The sequence below is a fragment of the Panthera tigris genome, chromosome A2 (assembly GCF_018350195.1).
Source record: "Panthera tigris isolate Pti1 chromosome A2, P.tigris_Pti1_mat1.1, whole genome shotgun sequence".
Lineage (NCBI taxonomy): Eukaryota > Metazoa > Chordata > Mammalia > Carnivora > Felidae > Panthera > Panthera tigris.
In genome coordinates, this window is record NC_056661.1 from 136,267,542 (window position 1) to 136,280,961 (window position 13,420).

The following is a 13,420-nucleotide window of genomic DNA, read 5'->3' on the forward strand; positions in this document are numbered from 1 at the left end:
ACATGGGGAGTTTTATCCTCAAAGAATTATGAGTGTTTTATTAATGGAGTAGGCTGTATTGTGATATACAAAGCTTTTTCTTTCATATTAATTTTTAAATTTCTTTATTTCCATACAAAAGCCCAACCTTGTTTATTAATTTGATTCTTAATATATTAATTTGGAGAGAACAGGTATATATATATTAAATCATTCCAACTTGGAATATCTACATATTTATCAATATTTTTTATATTACTTGAGTTTTAAATTTCTTTAAACCTCTTGTGCATTTTTTACTAGATTAATTCCTAGATATTTCATAATTTTTATACTATTATGAATGGTTTCTTATTGTTAAGTAAGAAACTATTATGCATGGTTTCTTATTTTTAAATATTTTAAATACCACTGCCTGGTATTTATCACTCCATGAATTGCATTTACCTATTTTTAGAGAAATGCTATTGACTTTTATATTCTGTTATTTCTCAACCTTCCTGACTTATCTTATTTATTTTAATAATTTACTGATGCTGGTGGCTTTTCAAAGTAAATGATGGTGTCACCTGCCCAAAATGAGAGTTTTACCTCTTTCATTCAGATTCCTTTAATTCTTATGGCCTGTATTTTGTTTTGTTTTGTGTATTGTTTGTTTTGTTTTTGATTTATTGCATTGGCTAAGTCATCCCTTCCTCTGTTAGTGCACGGCAGTGATAGTGAGTATCCTGTCTCTTTCCCAAACTTAAAGACATTGTTTAATTTTCTTCTCCATTAAAGATACCTTTGTCAGAAGTTTGTGGTATATAAATTCTCACACATTAAAGAAATATCCTTTATTCCTAGTTGCCTAATATTTATTATTGTAAATAAGTTATGAATCTTCGGAAGCTTTTTATTCTTTATTGATTGCTTTTTTCTGTTGATGTGGGGATTTATTTGTATATATTTTCTAGCATTGAACCATTCTTGCATTCCAAGCTGCATTGGTCAGTTCAGGCTGTGTGAGAAAATACAGACTGAATGTCTTAAACAACAGACATTTTTTTTTCTTATAGTTCTGGGACTAAAAGTCTATTATCAAGGTGCCAGCAAATGTGACTTCTGATGACACTTCTCTTTCTGGCTTGAAGAACCATTTTCTCACTGTGTCCTCATGTGGCCGTTTGCCTGTATATGCTTAAAGAAAGTTCCTTGATGTGTCCTCCTGTTATAAGGACAACAATCTTAAGGGATTAGGGCTTCACCCTTATGATGTCATTTAATCTTAACTACCTTCCTAAAGGCCCTATCTCCAAATACCATCACTTCAAACATATGAATTGTGAAAGAACACTGTGCAGTCCCTAACAATAACTAAAATTTATTTGACTGTGCTTTTTTTAAGTTAATAGGATCTGATTCACTAATATTTCATTCACTTTTGATAAGTTTATTTATAATTTATAAATGAAATTGGATTATGCTAGTCTCTTCTTTTAGGCTCATACCTGGTTTTAGATTTAATATTACTCTTGCCTCATAAAATTTTCTGCATAACTTTCTTTTTTTTAATTCTGGAAAAAAATATGGGGTAGAAATTAACTACTTACTACTTGAAGGTTTATAGAACTTAATCAAAAGAATTCTTTGGGGCTAGTTTTTTTAGAGAGAAAAACTCCTGAATTTCACTTCAATTTCTTAATATTCATCTATTTTTTATATTTCTTTTTATGCCATTTTGTGAACTTACACATTTCTATTAATATATCTAGTTCATATAAGTTTATATATTTTATATTTTTTATTATTGAGTTAAAATATATATTTTAACTCAAAGTCTGTTTTTATTTAATTTAATTTTATTTTATTTTTTCTAAGTAATCTCTATGCCCCACACGGGGCTTGAACTCATGACTCCAAGATCAAAACTCACAAGCTCCACCAACTGAGCCAGTTAGGTGCCCCAATTTTAGTGTTTTTGATATGTATTTTAATTATTTGTGTTCACTCTTCTCTCTCCCTTTCTCACTCACTCACTCCTTTTCTCTCTTACTATTTATCTCTACAAAGTTCAGAATTTAGAACTGTGACCAATCTCACATTAGCTGATAAAAATATTTGTATACAAAATATACAAAATGCTTAAAAGTCAACAATAAGAAAACAAAAATCAAAAACTATAAATGGTCAAAAGTTCTAAACTTGTATGCTTATTTTTAAAAAATGTTTAATGAATGACTAAATGAGCGGCTGTATCTTTCTCTCTAGTTCTCATATATTGCTTTCTTTTATCATTATCTAAATTCAGTGTAAATAATTTACACATGACCTATGAATTATGATGGCAGTTCTCATTTTGGTATAAATATTAACTCTATAGTAAACAAAATTCCTATTAGAACCTAGTAACTATGACAGAAGAGATAAGAACTGATGTCTTATCAAACTGAAGGATATGGAAGTACATTAGGGGGCATCTCCATTGAGTTTATTCTAGAGCCATTATGAGAGAATGCTATTCTTTTTGAGCTGTGTTTCGCATTTGTTTGGTTTTTAGTTTTAAAATTTTCACAGTTTTGCTCTGTATGTAAAATTAAGTTTGATATATAGAACATCAAGTTAACAAATATACCTATAAAAGTCATTAACATTGAACTGAAGCAGTAAAGATAAATAGATGTCAAGGCAGATCATTAAAGGAAGTGGAAAATGTTGAGAGGAAATGAATATTAATTGTTCCATTCAGTGAATTCTAGTAAGAAAAAGTTGATGGGTTGGTAGACAATATGGAAAAATGTGATGTTGTGAGACCATGATCAGATAACGTAAATCCATATTCTTCTAAACCAGGTACAATGATCAGCAAAAACATCATCTACTTTTTAAATTGTTAAAAATCTCAAGTTTGTGGGGCACCTGGATGGCTCAGTCAGTTGGGTGTCTGACTTCGGCTCAGGTCATAATTTCACCGTCTGTGGGTTTGGCCCCGCGTCGGGCTCTGTGCTGACAGCTCAAAGCCTGGAGCCTGCTTCGGATTCTGTGTCTTCCTCTCTCTCTCTGCCCCTTCCCTGCTCATAGTCTCTCTCTCTCTCTCTCAAAAATAAATAAAGGTTAAACTTTTTTTAAAAAATCTCAAGTTTGATGAGACATTGAAGAAAGATATTTTCAGCTTCAGTAAAGGATTAGTTTATCCTTATTATTCAGGGAAATATTTATGTAGCAGTACAGATTCACCATTCTTTTTCCCTTAAAAGTGTAACTGAAAATATTAATTAGAAAGGTTTCCATTTATTCCTAACTGATGTTTATCATCAAAGATATAGTAACATTTTGGGGAGAGGCATTACAGTATAGCACTTAAGAGAATCCAATCTTATTAGATTCAAATTGTTTGATATGACTCCTTGATCTGCCACTTTCAGGTTGTGTGACTTTTGACAGTAACCAGTACATTGTTTGTCTTCATTTTGTCAACTTTCACATGGAGAAATATTGGAGAACATGTACTGAGTTTGCTATGATGAGTAAGTGAAATGATATATGCGAAGAATGTATAATAGAACCTAACGTAAAGTACAAGATTGATATTTATTTTATTTTTTTAATTTCACAAACAAATCTTTGCAAGATACTATAAGCCAAAAAAATAAATGAAATAAAATAAAATAAAATCCGTGTTTGTCTAAATAGGGAAAATGAATGATTAAGTTGCTTCCATTATTGCAGATAGATGCAACAAGTGAGAGCAATTGAAATGATTGCTCATATTTTTTGTGCTGTGTATTTTAGAACATTTGAGAATTAAATCAAATAAAAACATCAAGTCACATTTCCAATATAATGAATTTGAGAATGTGAAGATATTATATTCATTTTGTTCCAGGTATCATACAGGTATTACTGAAATAACCATTATTCTAAAACAAAATTGGTTTAGAACCATATCTCAGATCATCACTGAATCTTCACAAACAGTATCCTGACTTAAAGATTGTTTTTATATCCCCCAACAGTATCAACTTGTGAATCAAGCTCATTTTGTCCCCCAAGTCTATTTTTCTTCAAAGAGCTTTTTAAAGCCTGTCCAGATTAATCAACAAGGGAAACAGCACTGATCAATAGACTGAGAACAACATTTAATAAATGTTTTAAAGACTTGTTAGTGAAGCTTAAAAAGCTGGTCACTGAAATATTAAGCTAACTTTTTAGAATGGCTTTTATTTACAACAGACAGTTTAAAAAAATTGGCCTGGAACTCTGTAACAAGCCTCACCACAACTTACTGATGATGTAAGTCCAACACAACAAGAATTTTATTCTCTAAATTTTGTTAAATGGTTGTAATCTTGTTCACAACTTAATATTGAAAAGGATATTGAAATCAAAGTGTGTAAGAAACAGAAATAAAGGATAAAAATAATAAGGGAATATTTAAGAAAGGGAAAAAATAATAGTGTTAGAAGACAAGTAGTGGGAACAGGAAGAAAAGAAGGCAGAAAAAAAATAGCTCTTGGGAGTTATTTCTACTGAAACTAACCCCCTCATTGAGTTTGCCATTGTAAGACTTTTGAATCAGAGAACAAAATAAAACAAACAGATAGTTAACTTAGATTATAAGGGCTTCTAAAGTTCCTTGGATTCACAAAGAATTCTTATTCTTGTCACATAAAACAATTTATCAGGGGCGATGGGCACTATCACCAGTCCAAATTCGAATGGATTCACATTTAAGTGTCCTTAGCGAGGCCAGAAAAAACATACAAATTCTGCCAAAGGAATACACTAATAGATTTTGTATGAAGTGTTTTCTTTTGCATAGTTAATATGTATTTGAAAATAATTTATTATTATTCCAAGTTATTTTCTAATTTACTTTTATCTAGGTCAGTAAAAATGTTATAATAAAGGATATAAAACAAAACCTTCACCTATAACACTGCAACTGTAGAATACAGGTTCCTACCAGATACCTTAATTTGTTACATTGCTACAGATATAAGGCAAATTTTACATCAGATCCCATGCGGGTGTATTTATGTATGTATACATGTGTGCACGTTATTTGTGTATATGTGCATATGTATATCTCTAATAGAGGGCAAGTTTGATCTACTCAGTTCTTACTTCAGCTATATTTTTGGAATCCTTATGTTGAGTTTGACTGTATACTATATGAGAATACAATGGCCAAAAAAAAAAATGTCTTCTACTAATAGAACTTACAGTCTAGAGGAAGAGAGGAATATTAACTTAGATGTAAAATAACAAGAATTAGAAGTGCAATGAAGAAAATATACAGAATTTCATGAAAGTCTGTAATAGAATGCATGACTAGCATGAAGGAGTAGCAAAAACTGCGATGAGTAAATTATATTTTTAGTAGAGATAATAAGGATTACAAGTTAACAGGCAAGGATATGACATGCAGGGGTGGAAAAAGCCCAAGTATAAGAATCATGGCAATTTTGCAGGACTAAAAGAAAGTCAGTGTGGATAAAATACAAGTACATAGTGGAGATGGATGTGAAGCTAGATATGAAAAAAACATACTATGAGTGGGACTGCATTTTTGATGGAATACTTTTGGAAAACTAGCATCTTAAGAAAATGGATTCTACTCAACACATGATCCAGTACACCCCTCTATTTCTTGATATCTTCGTCAACCTTTTGATTTTAGCCTATAAAATTTGAAGATATTTTGTCAGATTTAACCCTAATGATTTTATATGTTGATGCTATTATCAATGGTAACTTTTATTTTAATTTCTAGTGCATTGCTAGTATATAGAAATAAAAAGCCTGATGTTATGGGTAGATACTGTATTTAGCAATTTTGCTAAATAATTTTCTTTGTGAAGAGTGATACTTAACATGGTTCTTGTTTATCTTTTTAAAATTGTATTTTCTTGTGTTTTGTTGTGTTAATCCTAATGCCAGTGATTTGTCATAGAATCAATATAATTTGCTGGATCTGTAATACCAGAGTATCTCCCTCACTCCACTTGGGCAAAGCCACCTACAAATCCAATCTCCCCAGTTTAAGTATATCTGTGGTTCCTAGCAGGTGTCCTTGTAAGTCACAGCTGGTCCTACATTTTAGTTAGTGGCCTTATGATCCTCAAGCTTCTTTCTCCAAATACAAACTAAGCAGAGAATTAAGCATTTATCCAAACTTCTATTATAATGCAAATAGCTCTGGAAAATTTCTCACACTCAGTTAAAGTGGGGAAAAAAATAGAATCTTAAACAGATCTCAATGGGAAAAGTCTTGATTGAATTAGCTAGCTGCTTTATCTTCCTATTCCACTTTGTGGTTTGAAACCTAAAATGTACTGGTGTTTTAAATTGTCACAGAAATTTGATAATGAAAACGTCTGCTCTAGAGAGAAAACAAACGAGCTTTTGAGCTTTTGATTTTTTTTTTTAGAAACAGCATCAATGACTATTACCACCCAATAAGATTATGACTTAGAGGCTATACATGTAATTATTTATGTGAAACTTAAAGCTTTCAACACATGGACAAAAATCTAAAGGTTTTACAATGTGATTGCTACAAGATTTCTTATTTCTCCAACTCATTGAGAATAATGGAAATGTTCATCATCTAGCACTGAAAGTTAAGAGTTCTTTTAAACTCAAGATGCACACGCAACCTATTATTTAACTTTATCATTATTATTTAAAGCTTAAATATAGCAGATCTTGCTGGCAGCATTCTATTATAGGCACAGTTTTTCAAGAGTTTATGACTCAATGGTTTGAATTCACATAAGAACAAAATAGCACATAAAGTTGCCAGCCTGTATTTAATTTGTTTTCTAAAAAGGAATTAAATGGGTTATTTTTTGAAACAAATAGTACAGAGGATATATAAATTAATACAAATTTTTCAAAGATCCATATTTTATTGTCACAGAAAATGAAACAGGTTAATATTATAACATTGATATTTCTCTCATTTAAATTCAGTCTCAATTGCAATTCTATGTAACTAAGTTTTAAATCATTATAATCACTATGATTATTAATAGTAATCTTAAAAATGATATTCTGCACAATATTATACCCTTAACATATATTTAAAAGGACATAAGGTAGACACTGGTAGAATTACTATTCATCAGAAATACTTGAGATCTTTACAAACAAGGGCAGCAAATAGCTGAAAGAAACTTGTAATTTTATAAATCAAAACATTAGTTAAATATACTGAGAGAGTTGTATAAAAATTTTTTATCATGTTTTCTGCTGTGTGAAAAAGTCCCATTTATTGATATAATATTTTATTTTTACTGTGACTTAAAAATGTGACAGAATAATTAAGAAAAATATAGACCTTCATTATTATGATATAGAATGTGGTATAATACATCTAGCTGTGATGCATTACACAGGATAATAATTGTTGATAGCATTAGAGGTATTCATCCAGTCCCACAAAATGTTGTTGCTAGGATGGCATTACAGTATGGTCTATGAAAATCACTATAAATAAATAAAGATTATTAAAACACACACACATAAACATGAAGGAAAACCTCTTCGAAAAGATCAGTAAGAGTGATAAGTCTTTAGGAAGTCTGATCAGAAAACAAATAAAAACAAAACAAAACAAAAACAGAAAGAGAGAGGAAACAATGACAAGGACACTACAGACAACACAGGCATCAAAAGGATAATAAGGGAATAATAGTATCTCTACATATCCAGATTCGACAATGTAGATGAAATGGGCCAATTCCTTGAAAAGTGCAACTAACAGAATTCATCCAACATGAAATAGATAATTTCATGGCCTTATAACTATTAACACATAGAAACCATAATTTTTAGAACTCCCTAAAAAGAAATCTGGCTCTGGTGATTCCCTGGAGAATTCTACAAAATATTTTAAAAGAATTAAAAACCAATTCCATATCATTTCTTCCAGAAAATAGAAAAGAAAAAAAAAAAGAAAACCTCTTTGCTTACTAAATCTGTAAATCCAGTATTATCTGACTTCAAAACCGGGCAAAGTCAGTAAAAAATTCTAGAAGATAAAGTAGTAAAAATTGATGATCTAGACTTGATGAAGAGTTTTTATACATAACATTAAAATCACAATCAATAAAAAATAATAACTGATAAACAGGGCTTCATCAAAATAAAAATTTTACTGTGCAGAAAACCCAGTGAAAGAGATTAAAAGACAAGATATAGACTGGGACAAAACAATTGCAAACCACATAAGCAACAAAGGAAACATATATATGATATATATAACTATATATTATATATATATATGACTGATATATATTTACATATTTGTGTGTATATATACACGTATATATACGAAAGTCAAACGTATCCAACAGTACGTATCCCAACAGTACGAAAGTCAAACAAGTCCAAATAGAAAATGTGCAAGAGACATGAAGGAATATTTTTTTTTTCCTCCTATGAAGTTTTGCTAGAAAAACTCCTATTCCTTCTGTTATTGTTCTTAACACACTACAATTTACTTTTGAGTGGTTTATTTGCCAAATAGTTGGAAAGGATTATTGGTTTAAGAAAAGCCCCAATCAGCAGAGATTATTATATCTTTAAAATACCACAAATAAGTCTGAAAAGTTATCCGGCATCTTGCTGTTTCTGTAGCTGGACAACTTACATCTATTCATCAGCCTGCTGAACTGTTCCCTTTGCAGAAACATAGATTTTCCAAAAATTTTCTACATCCTTGTTTTTAGCTGTTGTGGCTTGCTGAATCAAAGCAGCTGAGTTTGATACAAGTTCAGTGTCATTTCCTTCAAGAATTAATTCCTCTTTCTGGGCTTGAAATACTGAACAAGCAACACCTGGCCTCAGCTGAACCCTGCAGATGTATTTTTCACCCAAGAAATTCTGGATTTCAATAAGAGAACCATTCTCCTGAATAACAACATTGATGGGGAAGTGAGCATACACAGGCCTCATCTTGTAACAGAAGCACAGTGTAATGCCCTTGACCGTGTTCTGTACGTGACCACAGAAAGCATCAATACTAGCCAGTTGTTTTCCATCTTCCACCATTTGTCACCTTGGAGCCTCTTCTGTTTCTTTCCAAGGAGATTGAGTTCTACATTGATGTGATGGAAGTCCCTTTGCAGGGTTCCTCTGGGGCCCTTCACAATAACAGTGCATCCCTTTAGAATGATGTCATCATTTTCTGAAATGTCAGCAGTCTGATTGCTGAGAATGGTCTTCATTCTCACAGTAGATGTGGCAAAGAGCAACACGAAGGAATATTTCATTGATAAGTACATGTGCATGGCTAATAAACACATGATAAACTTTTCAACATCATTAGCCATCAAAAATGCAAATTAAGTCAGTGTTGAGACATCACTACAAACCTATTAGAACAGCTAACAGAATAAAATGAAACAGTGGCGGTATTAAATGGCGATGAGATGCAGATAAACTAGATCTTATGCATTGCAGGTGGGATGCATGTTCAGTGGTACAGCTACTCTAGAAAATATTTTCACAATTTGTTTAAAGCTAAACATGCATTTACCATATGACCCATATGCGTTTATCAAATGGTCTCCTACAGTTTATCTCAGAAAAATGAAAACCTACGTCCACACAGATACTTGTACATAATTGTTTATAACAGTTTTATTTGCAATAGCCAAGAAGTGGAAACATAAAAATGTCTCTCTGTTGTACATCCATACCATGAAATACTACTGATAAATAATAAGTGTTTATTTGTCAGTAACATGCAACAAATTGTATGGATCTCAAAGACATGTTGAATGGAAAAACTTAGTTGCACGACGTATGATTCCATTTATATAGCATTCTTGAAATGACAAAATTATAGAGATGAAAAATACATTAGGTCTTGCCAGCTGTTAGAAGTGGTCAACTGGGCGCAGGTTTGATTATTAAAAAAGAACCATAAGGGGGGTGCCTGGGTGGCTCAGTCGGTTAAGCGTCCGACTTCGGCTCAAGTCATGATCTCGCGGTTTGTGAGTTCGAGCCCTGCGTCGGGCTCTGTGCTGACAGCTCAGAGCCTGGAGACTGCTTCCGATTCTGTGTCTGTCTCTCGGCCCCTCCCCTGCTCATGCTCTGTGTCTCTCTCTCAATAATAAATAAATGTTAAAAAAAAATTAAAAAAAAAAAGAACCATGAGGGAAATTACTGGGGCATGGAATAGTCCTGTATCTACACTGTGCTATTGATTACACAAATCTACATTTGTGACAAAATGACACGGAATTATACACATACATCGTTCCAATGTCAAAATTTCTATTTTTGATATTGTATTATAATTATGTAAGATGTAACCAGTAGGGGAAACTGGGTGAAGAGTAAGAGTCTTCTCTGTATTATCTTTACAACTTCTTTGGGTATTGATTATTTCCAAAATTAAAGTTAAAAGGCAAATAAAAAAGTTAATACAGAAAGAAAACCAAATTAACCTGCAAAATCTTACACAGCTGGAATTGCTTTTTTATTTTTGTATTTTTTAATGTTTATTTATATTTGAGAGAGAGCAAGAGGGAGACAGCTCAAATGGGTGGGGCAGAACGAGAAGGAGACACAGAAACCGAAGCAGGCTCCAGGCTCTGAGCTGCCACCACAGAGCCCGACTCGGGGCTCAAACTCACAGACCGCGAGATCATGACCTGAGCCTAAGTTGGACTCTTAACCAACTGAGCCACCCAGGCCCCCCTACACAGCTGGGATTGTAATTGCAGTGCTCTTTCAAAGATATGTCAGATATTTCAGAGGTTTTCAGCAGTTGAATAATTAAATAAGACTTACTGGATCCCGAAACCATTATTAAACTGTGTGTTAACTAACTTTATTTTAAATTAAGAAAAAAATGGGATGCCTGGGTGGCTCAGCCGGTTGAGCATCCGACTTTGGCTCAGGTCATAATCGCATGGTTCATGAGTTCAAGCTCCGCATAGGGTTCTGTGCTGACAGCTCAGAGCCTGGAGCCTGCTTCAGATTCTGTGTCTCCCTCTCTCTCTACCTGTTTGCGCTCTCTCTCTCCCTGTCTCTCTCAAAAATAAAAATTAAAAATTAATTTAAAAAAAAATATTGATTGAATATGTGAACTTCAAAAGGATTATTTTCTTAGCATTGTTTTGGAATTTCATAGAATTATGAATAATCATTACATATTGTGTCAAATATTTCTATTATTAAAAAAGTATCAGTTGATCTTTAATTATGACAATCACAACTGGAAATGTACTAGTATTCTTTTTTACTGATTTTTTAAAATAAATTTAAACAGATCATAGTAAAAATTAAGTCCATGCATTTTCCTGTGGAAATCACATTGGCAACAATTTAATAAAATATTTAAAGATGCAACATTTATCTGGAAACAAAATAATCAATAAATCCAAATCAGAACAACATATTTATAAATATATTAACTCAAGGATTAAAAGTCATAACACACTAAAGACAACACAGATGCTGCACTAAAAAATGCAACATGCATCATAAAATGCAGAGAGACTCTTAATATTTGTGTGAATGCGCATGCAGATAGGAGCTTTGTAACATTGCCAAGCATTGTGGTGACAGCTGGTCTTAGCAGAATGCTGAATAAAATCTTTAATGTAACTTTCTGTTATTTGCTTTTCTTTTCTTTTCTTTTTTCTTTAGGAAATGAATATCAAATGTCTATAATGCTAATAATTATCTTAATAGATTAATAGTCAGTTACTCATGCTAAAAGTGAAAATCTGTGGGATTCATGTCATTGCTTATAACAATTGAAGTAGTAATGCACATTTTTGTATCTTAGCCATTTGGAAAAACATTCTTCTGTCCTCTCTATTTTATGACCCTTCATAAGTGATGGGCTGCTTTCTTATGTTTTGGAGGTTTAGATGCTGGCGAGGTCACACAAGCGGAAATTAATTAGCAGGCTTGTTTCATAAGGGAGAATTGAAGTGTTGTCACGTGAAATAAAGGTTCTGCCTTCATACACTCGGGTTCTACTAGTCTTGAAATGCTGACTCAGGACACAGAATGGGTATCAGAGAATAATAATAATAATAACAACAACAACAATACAAAGTAGATCTCCTACCATATTCCATCATTGGACTAAATACTTCATACATATAAGCTAATTTAATCCTCACAACATCCCTATGATGAAATAACAATTGCCATTTGTTTTTAATTTTATAAGTGAAGAAACTAACAGGACAGAGATACTCTCACAACTGTTTTCGAAAATACACATTTTAAATAGCATGTACCCATTTTTTAAATTTTTTTTAAAATTCTTTATATTTTTACATTGTTTTTTTATTTGGTTTTTCTTTTTGTGTTTTTGTTTTGTCTTGCCATTTAAAACATCAATCCTTTGTTTATCACAGAACATTTTAGATAATAAGTCATGTATTTAGTATTTAGTCATCAAGTACCTGTTGTGTCCCTACTAAGTTTGCCTCAGACTGTGTCCTTGGGGTGCCTTATGGTTCTTTAATCTAAACAATTCATGTGTAATGTGCTCATAAAAACGTATGTGAAAACTGAAATGTCTTGAATATAAGAATGAAGTCCAGTGGAAATTACAGTTGATCTGGTACAAGTTTGTTTAATATGTAGTCTGAGCATTTTCTCTACTTGGATGATTTCCTGTCTCTTTTAATGCTTTTTGACTATTATCTCAGTTTACAGTCTTTTCTTCCTAAGAATTAGAATGTGAGCTTGGGGCGCCTGGGTGACTCAGTCGGTTAAGCGTCCGACTCTTGATTTCAGCTCAGGGCATGATCTCAAGGTTTGCAGTTTGTGAGTTCAAGCCCCGCATCGGACTCTGCACTGGTGGTGTGGAGTCTGTTTGGGATGCTCCCTCTCTCTCTCTGCCCCTTCCCTGCTTGCTCTCTCTCTCTCTTTCAAAATAACTTTCAAAAAAACTTAAAAAACTTAGAAGGTGAGCTTCAATATACTCTTAAGAACAAAGACAGGGGAAAGGAGAAGGGATTTGTTCTATTTTCTACTTTCTGAGACCTATGTATTCTGTTTTCTAGCATCCAATACAAACAACTCTGTTTTCACAAATGAATCTATTCTTGTATCTAATCAGTGCCCACACTATCAAACTTTTGTTTAGCAAGAACTCTAATAATCTTACTTTGTGAAGACCTAAATAATAATTTTATATAATTATGGAGTTTATCATCTCGATATAGGGAATAAACATTCTATCTTAAGAAAAGTTATTTTAATTATGTAGGCAATCTAATGTATTAGATACATTTGTGTGGATTAAAGCTTTCAAATATATTTATATAATTATATACTTATTTTAAATACCAGCATGATTAAATTATGATATATGAACTTTAAATATGATTATTCATTAAAAGTGAAAAAGATATAGAAAAGTCCTTTAAAATAACTACAACTTAATGTTACTTGCTTTCCCCTCCCTAGTCTGAGA

The 13,420-nt window shown here is 32.2% G+C and overlaps 1 pseudogene; it reads right to left on the reverse strand.

Annotated features, from left to right (window-relative positions):
• Positions 1-8,619: 8,619 nt before the first annotated feature.
• On the reverse strand, positions 8,620-9,194 carry LOC102970345 (annotated as a pseudogene).
• Between the last annotated feature and the right edge of the window lie 4,226 nt (positions 9,195-13,420).